The sequence below is a fragment of the Diceros bicornis genome, chromosome 18 (genome assembly GCF_020826845.1).
Source record: "Diceros bicornis minor isolate mBicDic1 chromosome 18, mDicBic1.mat.cur, whole genome shotgun sequence".
In the NCBI taxonomy this organism is placed as follows: Eukaryota; Metazoa; Chordata; class Mammalia; order Perissodactyla; family Rhinocerotidae; genus Diceros; species Diceros bicornis.
In genome coordinates, this window is record NC_080757.1 from 212,463 (window position 1) to 226,319 (window position 13,857).

Here is a 13,857-nt window from a genome sequence, read left to right on the forward strand (position 1 = left end):
CCCCCGCCTATCAGACGCCGCCCTGGCCATGCCCGTCAAGCGCGAGCTCCGCCCCCGCGGGCCCGGATCCGGCTCCTCCCGCTGCCTGTCAAGCCCGCCTCCACCCGGGAAACCGGGGCCGGCCGGGCTCCGCCCCTCCCGGGAGAGCCAGGTGCCCCCCGGCCTCCAGCCCCGTGCCCCGCGCCCTCCCTTCGGCCCCGCGCCCCTGCCCGGCCCCGCGCCCCGCGCTCCGCGCCCCTGCCCGGCCCTGCGCCCTGCCTTCGACCCCGCGCCGCGCGCCCCTGTCCGGCCCCCACCCCCGCGCCCTTGTCCGGCCCCCACCCCCGCGCCCTGCGTCAGGCACTGCGCCCCGCGCCCCTGCCCGATCCCGCGCCCCGCCTTCGGCCCCGCGCCCCGCGCCTCCGCGCCCCCCGGTCCCCGGCGCGCAGAGCCCGCGCGAGCCTCGCCGGTGCCTCATCCGGAGAAGCCACAGATCCTCTCGGGTGGCCCCAGGGCCACCCACTGCGAGAAGTGTGTGCAGACGGGGCCTGCGGAGGGGTTAAAAGGGCCCCGCCGGGGTGAGACCTGGGTTCAGACCCCGACTGTCTGCTTGCTAGCGGGATGACCTTGGGCAGGTCAGGTAGCCCCCGGGCCCCCGTTTTCGCCCCTGTAAGAGTGACCATCATAGCCCTACAGCCTGGCGCGCCGGTGAGAAGGGGCCCGGGCTTTCGCGGACACTCGGTAAACGTTTGTTGACTGAATGTCGCAAAGGGCTTAGCACAATGCCCGGCTGTGCGCTTCAGCAAACAGCCAGCGAGCGCCCACCCAGTGTCGGCGCCGCGCTGCGGGTGGTGATACAGTTGTGAACGTGGGGTACCCCGGGAGAAGTCAGTAAAGGTAGTTTTAATGGTTGTGTCGTCACTGCCCTCCGTTCTACCCATGGGGAAACTGAGTCTCGGAGGGAGGAAAATGGTATTTCAATGCATTTTACTCCACTTGGCAAGCCTTGACCAGGGTCTCATCCCGGCTCCCTCCGTAGGTTCTCTCCTTCCCGCGTGGGGTCTCAGTCGGCTCATCCATACAGTGGCCAGACCGGGCCAGGCCTCCAGGGATTTCAGGAGCTACTGACCAATCTGGCAGTGAGACCAGGTGACTCGGTTGGAAAGCCACGGGCTAGTGAGGACAGGAAGCGCCTGGCAAAGGTCAAGGGGTCAGTCCCTCACCTCCAGCAGGCATGAGTGTGTCCTACTCCAGTGCTCACCTGTGGGAAGCAGGTGCAACCACCTGCCAGAAATGCTTAGAGCAGGGGGATGACCTCTGCTTGTGTGTTTATAAAACAGGGGGTTTCCCCGCGGGACCTGCCCACACAGTGATGGGGAGGGCCAGATGAGATAAGAGGGAGACCTCATAATTACCATTATTCTCTTCCTGCATCCCCCGCTCACCCTTTCCAGGCAGTGGGCAGGAAGTCATGAGCTGTGGACTCAGGTATGGGTTCCAGTGCCAACTCTGCCACTGCACAGGGTCACTGAGCAGCTCCCTGCCCGGGTTACTCACCTGGCCCATGGGGACAATGAGGCCTCTCTGAAACTGGTTCATGAGGTCAGGCTTGGCAGTGGCTGGGTCAGGGCCTGGCACTCACTAGGTGCCCAGGAAATGTTTGTAAACACACTGTGGGCCACCTCCTACAGGAAGCCCTTGCAACCTTACCGCTCCTGGGTGTCTGGAGTGGCCCAGAGCACTCTGTACAAAATGGGCCGTGTGACCTTAGGCCAGTCATTTCACCCCAAGACCTGCTGCCCGTCCTTGTGTCAAATGGGCACCCGGCAGCAGCTGCCTCTCTACCAGGACTGCAGGCCTGATCCGGCGAGTGGTCTGGGTTCCGGCCCCCGCCAACCTCGGGGACTTCTGCTCCTCCCATGCTCCCCTCGTCCTCTCTGCTCCTCACTATGTTCAAGAGTCTTAGTGCTGCCCATTGGACATACCAATACTGGTCCTGCCTCAGGGCCTTTGCCCTTGCTGTTCCCTCTGCCTGGAACATCTTCCCCCGCCACCACCGTGATTTCTGGGGCTGGTTCCCTTTCATCCTGAAGGTCTCCTCTTCAGTGAACTCCCCTCTGAGGCCTTTCCGTCAAGCCCCAAATCCATTCTAACTCTCTGCACAGCACTGGTGCCGCCGGTGCCTTTCCTGTTGACTCTGCTTTTAACCCAGCTCTCCCTCTAGACCGGGGGCCCTTCCGGGGCAGGAATCTTGCCAACTCCTTCTCTGCTGCATTCCTGATGCACAGCCCAGGGCCTGGCACATAGTAGGCGCCTAGTAAATATTTGAGGAATGAACAAAGGGAGGACGGAAAGCATGCCACAGACATCTACGAAATGACTCTGGTTCCAGGCCAGCCTCCCAGGCGCCCGCCTGACTCAGACGAGGCCCTCCAGTCGGAGGAGCTGACGGTTAGTCAGGGAGCCTGACAGACAGCCCGAGAGTCACACAACTCCGTGTGGGGTGCTATAAATAGATGCATGAGCAAGAGTCCGAGGAGGGTGCCGGACTCCACCTGGGTGAGGTCAGGGAAGGCTCCTCAGAGGAGGTGACTTTGAGACTGGGCCTTTAAGGACCAGTAGGAGTTGTCAGGCAGAGAAGCAAGCACGAGTCTCCTAGAGAGTGTGGGAGGTGCGCAAGGGGCCCCGCGTGAGGCCGGGCTGGGGGGCAGAGCTGCACTGCTGCGGGCGGGGAGCACCCCCGCAGCGCCTGTTTCTCTTCCCAGCTGGCTGCAGCAACATCTGCCGGCCTCCCTCTGCCTCTAAGGAGCACTGAGAAGCTGGGGACCTCCGCGACCCTCGGAAACCAGAGGGCGTCTGACACGGCCACAACAGGCTGCCTCCAACCCTGACTCCCGGGAGAAAAGTCCCAAACAGGCCCCTCTGTACACTCGGAAACTGCGAGGCACAGCGTGGAAAGGGGCTGGCCAAAGTCGGGATGTGAGTGTGAGCTGGGGCGACAGAGGGCTGGAGAGAGAAGACGGTCTGAGCCCAGGACGGGGGAAGTCCATTCATTCATTCATTCGTTCAACAACCACTCATTGAGCACTCACTGTGTGCCTTGAGCTGAGGGCACAGAGTTGAACAGGACTTGCCCTCGGGAGGTGACGCCTGGTGGGCGAGCCAGACGAGCAGAATGCCTGAGTCAGATTACAGACCGTCAGAGGATCAGTGCATGGGGACAAGGAGGGTCGCAGCAGGGAGTGCGTCTGGAGGTGGGGGCCGTAATTTTAAAGAGGAAGGTCGGGAGAGGCCTCCCTGGAAGGTGACGTGTAACCCAGATCTGAGGAGGTGAAGGAGTCATGAGGATTCTGGGGGAAGAGCATGCCCAGCAGAGGGAACAGCATGTGCAAGGGCCCCGAGGTGGATGGTTTGTAGGTGAGTAAGAGCACAGCTGGAGTAGTGAGAGGTAAGTGGGCCCCTGTTCTCACCTACATGCGCCCCTTGAACCTGCTTGCTCTCACACCCTTGCATGGTCCCACCCCCACGTGCCCCCTTTCACATCTGTGTAAGTCCACATACCCCCAAATAACACGCACACACTCATGAACACAGCAGGGTGCACAAGCACGTGCACACATGTGCACAGGGAGTGGCCACGCCGTCTCAGGCATGTTCACAGCCACGCTCCATGTGCACAGCTGTGCCCACACCGCCCTGTCACCGCAGGCGCCCCCATGGCTTGCTGGCCCACAGCGCCCTCTGGTGACCAGTCCTGCTGGGCGTGAGCTGGTCACTCTGTGGGGCCCTGGGCAGTGCCAGCAACCCTCTCTGCTCCTCCTCCTCCTCCCTGTGCTCCCTGCCCCCAGCTCCTCCACACTGCAGCCAGAGAGAACCTTCCAAAACAGGGCTGGCGAAGCTCCAAACCGGCCAAGGCTCCCCAAGTGAGGAACTTCCCCAGATGTCTCCCCAGTCCAGCCACTCCCAGCCCAAAATTTCCTCCCTGAACCTTTCTTTGCAAAGGCTCTTCCTTCGGCTGGGCATGCGCTTCCCTGCCTTCTCCGCAGACTCATTCCTACTCCCCTTCAAGGCCCAGTTCTGAAGCCAGGAGGGGAGGCTATCCCTGACACGGCCCTCCCCAGGGCACGTGCCCCAGCCCCTCTCACCAGGGGCCCCTGCTCTGCTAGTGGCTGCAGCCCCATCTGCCCCTGCATCGGACTTGCACTGCTCAACAGCAGGGGCTGGGGCTGGTTCCTTCCCACCCAGCATTGGGCGGCCCGGCCAGAGGTGGTGCTTTAGGGGCACTGAGAAATTACCCTCGAGGAGCTTGGAGGGCGGTGGGAGCCTCTTACTCAGGGTCAGGCTCTGAAGTTGCAGTGTACAAAGGAGAAAACCACAAAGGAGGGCGGAGCCTCACCTGCTCTGTTTAAATCGTCGCCCCTCTGGAGCATCAAAGGGTGAATTCACACGAGGTAGATGGCTCCACTAGCAAAACTACAAGTACCATTTCTAGCCCACCTACTCTGTGCTGACCCCGCGAAGCACAGCACCTCGCGGCTCACTACAAGGGAGGCTGCAGGGTCAGCGACTCTTCCTTGGTTACTGCAGTGTCCCCAGCACACAGCAGGTGCTCAGGGAACGATTGGGGAATGGAGGACGGCTCACAGCACCGCAGCAAGGGGCATGCTGTTATCATCGCCTCTGTTTGTTAACAGCTGCGGAGACCGAGGCTCAGAGGGGTGCCGCGGGCCGCTGGTACCAGTGGAGCCATTGCTGGAACCGTCAGGTGCAGAGAGAGTTTTCCCTGCCTCTTCTTGCCCAAGCGTCCACTGAAAAGGTTTGCAACACCCTTCTTCTGAGCAAAACAAGCTGCCTTGAGCAGCCGCTGCTGCTGTCTGGACAGACACCGAGACCTGTGCTTCTGACGCAGCCTTCAGGCCTGTGCTGCCCGCTGCCCTGCGAGCTGCACAGAGACCCTGCGGCTGCCCTGGGACGCTGTCCAGGTGCCCAGGCCTCCGGGCATCCCAGGAGTCCCCGGCCTGGAGCCTGTCTGTCCCGGTCCTCGAGAGTGCCATTTCCTGCCCGCGAGGTGGGGCCAGGTGTTGACTGACCCCTGCTGACTCCATGCCCAAAACTGGACACAACCGGTGAGGCCTGTGTGGTTACAGCCTCATCTAACAGACGAGGAGACTGAGGCCCAAGGCTTCAAGCAGCTTGCCCAGGTGCCCCTACCAGGGAGGATGAAATCAGGCTTTTAACCCAGATCATCAGAACAGCCCACTGTGTCTCGAGCATTTACTAGAAGGCTCATGCTTGTTATCTGGAATACAGAACCTCGGAGTCTTTCTTATCACCACAGTCCAGGGGAGAACACAGCACAGACACAGAGACAAGCAACATGCCCAGGATCACACAACCAGAGAGAGGAGGCCGACTCCACGACCTGGCACAGCCCAATATCTGCCTGTGAAGGGCTGTCTTCCCCTGTGACGGGTGTCGTGGCTCCCCCAGGAAGTAGCTGAGTGACCTCGAGCCAATCACTTGGCTCGGCCAGGCCTTGGCGATCATCACATCTGTCCCCTTACAGCCATCCTCAAGCCTGGGCTTACATCTCTCCCCTGACGAGGGTCCCACTCTCTCACTGGCAGTGTCTTCCACTCCCAGGAAACTGACTATTACCATCTTCTTCCTTAAGTTACGCTGAAGTTTGCCTCTTGGAGATCCCAAGCTCAACTCCATCCATCCATCCAACATATATTTCCTGAGCATCTATTTCTGCCTGACACTGTGGAGACAGTGAGGAACAAGACAGACAAGGCCCCTGCCTTCATGGAGTAAATCTGGAGGAGGTTGAGAAGGAAGGCAAATACGTCAGTGAAAGTAAATATATTAAATAACATCAAATAGTGATAAGGGCTTTAAACAAAAGTAAAGCATCGTAACGTGGCAGAGGCTCTGGGGTGGCTCCATTAGATGGAGTGGTCAAGGAGGCCTTCTTGGAGGAGGTATCTTCTGAACTCAGACTTGGGTAACAAAAAAGAGCCATGCGACACTGGGAGTAGAGGTTGACTTAAAATAGTCCATGGCACACTGTAGGTGCTCAGAGAAAGGTGAGGGGGCCTTCTAGTCAACCATGAACCGAACAGGGATATTTTTCTCCCTTCCCTCCCAAAACCCCACTAAAATGACAGTAAAATAAAAAAACCTTTAAGGTACAAACTCACATGAACAAAAAGAACAGGAAAGTCAATGACAGAGACAAGATGAATCTGCAAGTTTTTTGAAGCTGGAAAATGACTTGAAAAATGGTAACCAACTTAGCAGAGTGGAGGAACGTGAAATCTAAGTCTGCAGGGGAGGGAGCCAGACCACCGACACAACAGCCCTCTGGAAACGCTCAGCCTGGGAAGCGCGAGGGCCATCTGGTCGTGGAGGGGCGGATGGGGATGGAAACAAAATGAGTTAAGAGTTTGTAAAAAGAGCAGTTATGCCTTCCAGCTTCTCGGAACCAAAGGCCACGTGTCTCCACGTTGAAAGGATCCCCTGAGCGCCCAGCTTCACGCAAGAAGGAAACAAGGCAATTATCAACTCCTGGAGAAACAAACAACACAAAATGAAACGTGTAGTCACAGAGTGCCGCACAGCCCAGCTGGGAGCGACGTCTACACACCCCTCATATCGTGAACACCACAAGCTGATGTGTGCAAACACTGTGAGGAAGTGAGAGCGGGCACTTGGGGGAGGAGAAAGGCAGGGATCCGCGTGTAGAGAACTGAGTCTTCACCTGCTGCCATAGGAAGCCGTCAGATCCTGTCTAAAATTGTCTGAAACGGAAAAGAAAGGAAGAAAGGGAATAGCAATACAGGCATGTGATTGCTCATGAGAAGAGGGAGAACTAGGGAAGGAAGAGCCAACAGGGCTGGAGGTGGCGACACTGGCGTGTCAGCTGTGCGCGGGCAGGACTTGGTCCGTGTGGGCCACACGGTGTCCCCGCTGCCTACAGCAGAGCCTGACACACGGCAGGCGCTCCGTTCCCGTTTGCCTGTGGGGGCGAGCAGGAGGCTGCTGTCTTCTGTTGTTCTTATAAGCCTTGTAGTGCTGTTAATGAAAGTAAAGAGTAAACTTGAAGGGAAAATGAAGAGGCCAGTGTGGCTAGGGCACTAGCGGGAGGGGAGGAGAGAGGAAGGACGCGACGTTAGGGGTCAGTGGGACCAGGTCATGGAAGGCCAAAAATGGAGTGTTTTTAGAGGATCTTGAGTCATTCGGGGTCTCTCCGGCCTGCCAGCCGCACGTCCAGGAAAAAAGGCACAAGTCGCTCCCCAGGGCCGTGTGGATGAAGACACGGCCGCGGCTGCCCTGCTGCGTCTGGCACTGCTGCCGCCCCCTCCCTGAGCCAGCTTTCCCTGCAGAGTCCGGGGCGGCCGTCTGGTTGGGGGCACCGAGCCACACGGCACAGAGCGGGGTGGGACTCCAGGGTCCGGCAGTGTCCCTCCTCTGCCATGGCGGCACCCCTGCCGGGCAGTGAGGGGGCTGGAGGGGTCCCCAGGCCTGGGTCGGCTGCGAGGCAGGCAGAAAGGGGACATGCCTCCACTCCGGTTGGCAGGTCCTGGCAGGACTGGGTGGGGAGGATGCTGGGTGTGTCCACTGCTGGCCCAGGCCTGGGCTGGGGCACGACCTGAGGCCAAGGGCCTCTCCGAGGGGCCTGCGGGGAGATATCTGGGGCCGTCCAGCCATTGGACCCGAAGTCAGGCCGAAGATCTGTCCTGGATGGTACCCTGCAGAGTGCTGTGACCAACACTATCAACAGGAAATTGGTATAAAATGTCATTTTTTTCCCAGAGCATTTCCCTCCTCCTCACTCCGAGCAGAGGCTGTGTCTCCTCAGGAGAAACCTCCCGACCAGCCATGGCCTGAGGTCCGCCTGGCGCTGGGTGCTGCTGCAGCCCCTCGGAAGCGCCGCCTCCCGCAGTGCTCTTGGCTGTCACCCCCAGCCTGTTCCAGGGGCAAAGGCTCAGCCAGCCCATCCTGTAACATGTTCTCGTCTCCAGACCCTTCCCAGCAACCAACAGGTCTTCCTCGGATCAGGGGAGAAAGGAGGTTCACGTGGCTGATCTTGGGAAACTGCCCTGTGGAGGGGGGCAAACATTCTTGGGTGGAGAGAAGAATTTGTCCCTGCAGGGGCGGTGGGTCGCTGGGACGCCCTCAAGGCCACCGCTGAGGGAATTCCTTTCCTCCCAGTGCGGTGCCGGGACTCACACTGATTAGACCCGGGTGGGGCGGGTGGCCAGGACGCCCCCGCACACAGACCAGCGGCTTCCTTTGCCTCCGAAGCATAGATTTCCACTGCCCGGGGTCTGGAGGTGACTGTGCTTGGGGATTAGAGAGCCAAGAAGCGGCAGGAGAGATGTTCGTCTGGCACGCTCAGGTGTCCCGCACGGGGGTGTTCTGTGAACGACTGAGAGCTGGCGCCACAGAGGGCAGAGCTGCTGGGATGAGCTTGTCGTTGGGGCTGTGCAGGGGCAGGGAAGGAGGGCAGCAAGCCAGCGCCCGCATGCAGCCTTCCTGGATTACCCAAACTGAGCTCCTCACAGGACTTGACACCCTCTAGTGACCTGAGACTCCAGAGTCCAGTGGTGTCAGGGGCTGGGTGTGTGTAGCAGTGTGTGGGAGGCAGATGGTCGCAGCCAGTGCTCCCTGGTTCTAATCCAGCCACGCTGTTTCACAGGGCAGGGGTAGACAGTGGCTCCAGGGTTTGACTGGGGGCCAAGCTCCAAGCCAGTGCTGCCTCTGCAGCCCCCAGCCCCTCACAGGTCCCAGCAGATGTGTGTTGAAAGGAATGATGATCAGAGATGAAGAAAGTCACAAAATCCCCTCTTCTTATCTCCTGCTGCATTACAAACCCCCCTAAACTCGGTGGTGTGAGACAACCACGTTATGATGCTCGGGGCACAGCAGGGGTGGCCTGTCTCTGTCACCGGATCCATCTGGAGGCCCCTTCACTTCCATGCTGGGCGCCTGGGCTGGGAGGACCCTAGGGCTGGCCCGCTGCGGGGGAGGACGAAGCACCACGTGCAGCCTCCGGGTCTGGCCAGGGCTTTCTCACAGCATGGCAGATGGGCATCAAGCTGGAATGTCCGAGGGGAACCAGGCAGAAGCTCTGTGGCCCTTTCTGACGGAGTGTTAGAAGTCATGCAGTGTCACTTTTCTCTTACTCTGTCGGTCAAAGCAGCCCCTCCAGTTTAGGGGAGGAGACATGGGCCCAATCCCGCAATGGGAGGAATGACAGAACTTGCAGCCATTTTTTTAAAACCTCCACACCTGTTCTGCAATTTATCCTGGACAGCGACCATTCACAGCGCCACCTGCCACCCTTTCCTGTGTGTCAGCATGTCTCCGGGGCAGGGCACCTGGTGGGGACCTCCTCCTCCAGTGAGGAGGCCAGAGCAAGTCCAGATGGAACAGGTGTGGGGACGGAAGGTGGGGGCAGGATCTGAGACAGATTCAGAGGCCTTAGTGGCTGGCTGGAAGGGGATGGGGGCCGAGAGAGGAGGCCAGGGTGATGGGGAGGCTTGAAGCCTCCTCTGGGCTCAGGAGGAGGGTGCCAATCACAAAGATAACACGGGGCGGGGCAGTAGGTATGGGAAGAGAAGATAGTGAGCTTCGTGGGGAACATGCTGAGTTGAAGGGTTTCTCAGCCACCTCATCTTTCTAGGCTGAATGCGAGCACCACCTCCCCGAGGAAGCCCTCCCTGGGGCTCCAGGGGGATTACTGCTCCCTCCCCTGGGCTCCTGAAAACGCTGTGCTGCCCTCATCACACTGGGTGGGCCTGATGCGTCTTTGGGTCCCCAGTCTCATCCAGGGCAAGAGAAAGGCTCCTGCAGGCCGAGGCCCCCACGGGTGGAAGGCCAGTGTCCCGCAAAGGGCGCCAAGAGCCTCCGGGGGGAGTTCTGGCTCCTCCGTCTACTGTGCCACCCTCAGCAAGCTATGGGATTTCTTCCCTGCTCTGAGCCTCAGCCCTCCTCTGTCAAGTGGGGGTTTCCCCGCTCCTCCCTGTAAAGAGTTAGGGTGCGCAGGAGGATGTGCCTGGCACAGAGTCAGAGCTCACTGAGGCCTGGCTGTGAAATCAGCCCCCTCCTGAGGCCCCAGGGCAGGAGGAGCCTCAGGATCAGGGCCAAGCCAGCGGCCACCTAGGACCTTGAGCTGGACGTGTGGGTTCCCCTGAAGGACAAGCCTCCTCCAGGCCCTTCCCTCGGGGGTGTCCAGTCTGACCCAGGACAGACAAGGGAAGGGCTGGCGGGAGGCACCCTCCAAGAACTCTCGGGCCCTGGACGTAGAGCAGGGCGGGGCCTGTGGCCGACCTCTACGTCACTCAGAACAGCACTGTGGGTAGGCCCTCAGGTGGCAGAAGCAGAGACAGCTTCCCAGAGGAGGGGAATTTCAGCTCCAAATTCAAAAGGTGACCAGGCGTAGCAGCAGCAGTGTCTGCACCTCGGTCCCCCAGCCGCCAGGCGCCTCCAGGACTTGGCCGCGTGTGTCCCTGCAGGGACTAGGCTCCGTGCGCGCTTTTCTCACTGTGCTGCACGTCTCCCTGAGACCTCTCAGCCCCTGGGGTCCCCTGTGTCCTTCCCTTCAGCCAGTCAGAGCGGCCTCGCCTTCTCACAGCCGCCGCGCGGCATCTGCCGAATGGCCCTCCCCCAGCGCCCTCCGCGGTCCCCTGCTCATGGGCGTGTGCGAGCCTTGCAGGCTCACGCCTTCACGCCGGACGTCCCCCGGCAGACATCCTCGAGGGTGTCTGCAGAGACACTCCAGAGGGGGCTGGCTGGGGCACGTGCATCGTCACAGCCAGCCCTCGCGCCGAGGCCCTCCCCACGCCGGGCCCCAGCAGGGTGTCTCAGGCAGCCTGTTCCCACGGGGAAGACTTTATGGATAAGAATGAGGCTTCCATGGGGGGGCAGTCAGAGAGGCCACACCACATGGATGAGGGTGCAGACGGGCATCCCCGTGAGCTTGAGGGGGAAAGAGGGGGCACGTCATGGGGAACAGGGATGGCATGACCGACTTCCGGGAGGTACTGTGATGGCCAGTGAGGACACACGCATGCCATGCCTGGGCGCCCCCAGCACTGCTGGCCACACAGATTGGGGCAGGTCCACAGAAGGGACGGAGGCCCTGAGTTCAGTCTGGCCCAGCAGTCAAGTACTCAGGCTGAGGGGACAGGATGCCTGGGTTCAAATGCTGCTCTGCCACCAATTTATTGAGTGAGTTGCTTGGTCTCTCTAAGCCTCAGTTTCCTCATCTGTGAAATGGGATGATAACAGCTACTCCCTCGAGTAAGAAAATTCACGAGGAGCTCTGTGCTCGGCACCTGCCAGGTGCTCAGTAAATAGTCCCTGTTTGCCTCCAGCTGTTCTCTGCTCAGCCCAGCAATACGTGCCAGCGGGTGAATGTTCGATGAACAAGAGCATGAGCAAATGACGGTGTCTGTGCAAGAGAACCTGCGATCACGTCTCAGTCCCCCCATCCTGGGCTGTCGGGCTTCGGGCAGCCACACAGCCTCTTCAAGCCTCACGTGTCTCATCTGGCACATGGGCTCAGATCCCTGGTGCCATGGCGAGGCTCGAGTGAGAGTGCATGTCTGTGCATGCCCAGCACACAGGGGCCGCGGGTGCGGGCCGGGCTGGGGAGGGACATGCTGTGACCCGCAGGCGGGCAGGGAGGGCGAGGCCTCTGGGCCCAGCCAAGCAGCCGAGGCCAGCTGGTTGGTTTTGATAAATGAATATTATAAACAAATAACACAGAGACGCCCTGGCCTCAGTGGAGGCTGCGTCTCCCTCGGGAGATCCAGCAGAGGGGACCTGAGTGGTGGGATTTTGGCACCAAGGAGCCTCTGTCGGCAGGTGCCCTGGGACTTCTGGCTGAGAGGCATGAGGTCTTGTTCCATCCACAGTGACAAAGTAGAGTAACCAGATAACAGTGTAATGAGAAGACTCAGGCCAAGAGCGCTCACTCACCCAGCGTTTATAATGTTGTTTAACTCTCAACACAAACCCAAGAAAAGAGATTTGCAAAACGCATCTCTGATAAAGGGCTTGTACCCAGAATATACAAAGAGTTCTTACAATTAAAAAGTAAGAAAACAAACCACCCAATTAAAGATGTGCAAAAGATCTGAACAGACACCTCTCCAATGAAGATATCCAGACGGCAAATAAGCATATGAAAAGATGCTCAGAGAGGGATGCAAATGAAAGCCGCGGTGAGATTCCACTCCACACCGACCAGAATGACTGCAATTCGAAAGACTGACAATTCCAGTGTCAGCCAGGACGTGCAGAAACTGGAACTTGCACACCTTGCCGGTGGGAATGCAAAATGGTAGGACCACTCTGGAAAACAGCTTGGCAGTCTCTTACAAAATTACATATACTGTAGAACTACCTACGACCCAGCTGTTCCACTCCCAAGAGAAACAAAAACCTATGCTTACACACAAAAAACCTGTATGCAAATACTAATAGCAGCTATTTTTCATTGCAACTAAAACCTGGAAAGAACCCAAATGTCCACGAACTTGCGAATGGAAAAACAAATCACGGTATATCGATCCATGAGCAAGGGATGAACTGCAGATCCGGGCCAGATCATGGCGAGTGTCGGGTGCATCGTGCTGGGCCCAAGAAGCCAGACTGAAAGGGCAAGGTTCGCGATGACTCTGTTTGTATGCCATTCTGGAAAAGGCGACTCTACAGTGACACAAAACAGACCAGTGTTGCCAGGGGCTGGGGGCAATGGTGGATACCTGCAAAGGGGCATAAGGGAAATTGGGGAGTAAAGGGAATGTTCTATAGGATGCTTGTGATGGTTGGTACATAACTGTATGCACTTTTGAAAAATCATGCAGCTTACACTTAAATGAGTGAATTTTGCTGTCTGTAGATGATACCTCATTAAAGCTGAGGGAGGAAGAGGGAAGCCTGTTTGATGAGGAAGAAAAGCCCTGAGGAGTTGGGGCCATTACTGCCGTGTTACAGATGAGGAAACTGAGGCCCAGAAAGGTGACACGATGGCTCCCAGGCTTGTGGCAAACCGTGACAGGGGGAGACACACAGAGACCTGCAGTGAGGTTGGGGAACAGCAGCTAGATGGGTCTGAGGCTGGAGAGCGAGAAGGAGTGGAGGCGGGGGCGATGGTCCTGCAGGGCAGCCTGGGGGGGCACAAGCACTAGGGCGCAGAGATTTCAGGGACTGCAGGGGCAGAGGGACACATGACAGCACCGACCGTGTCCAGGGCAGCGGGTCAGGTGCCTTCTCGTGCGTCACCTACCAGTAACTCTTCCCCAGAAGCTGTGCTCAGAGAGGTTTCGTGATTCCCTCAGGTGACACAGCAAAGCTGGTGTTCTTGCTCTGGGGACAGAAGGGAAGATGAGAGGCCCTGAGGACCAGCTTCCCTCCCCAAGTTGATGTACAACTCAGTCAATTCAGTTCTCCCCTCTGGGCCTCAGTCTCCACCTCTGCAAAATGGAGCCAGCACGGCACGGGGCTGCTAGCACTCTGGTCAGGGAGAGAGAAGACAACGGGGAGGAAGCGCTGACTCGGGCGGCCGCCAGCCCAGACGCCAGCTCCCACTCTGGGCGAGAGAACTGTGAGGAAGGTAAATCAGCGGCAAGGAAAGGACTCTCCCCGCTTCTCTTCAGGCCTCCGTTTCCCCACTGTGCAGCCGGAGTGAGCTGGGCTAAATGACAGGTGGAACTGGGGGCCATTTCCAGCACTCACATACGTTTTGTTTTACCCCCATGGTTGCTTTTTCTCCCAAATTTTTACTATGAAACATGTCAAGAGCACAGGAAGCTGCAGCCCACCGGCACCGTGCACGCCTGCCCGCGCTCTTGCTCTCCATCC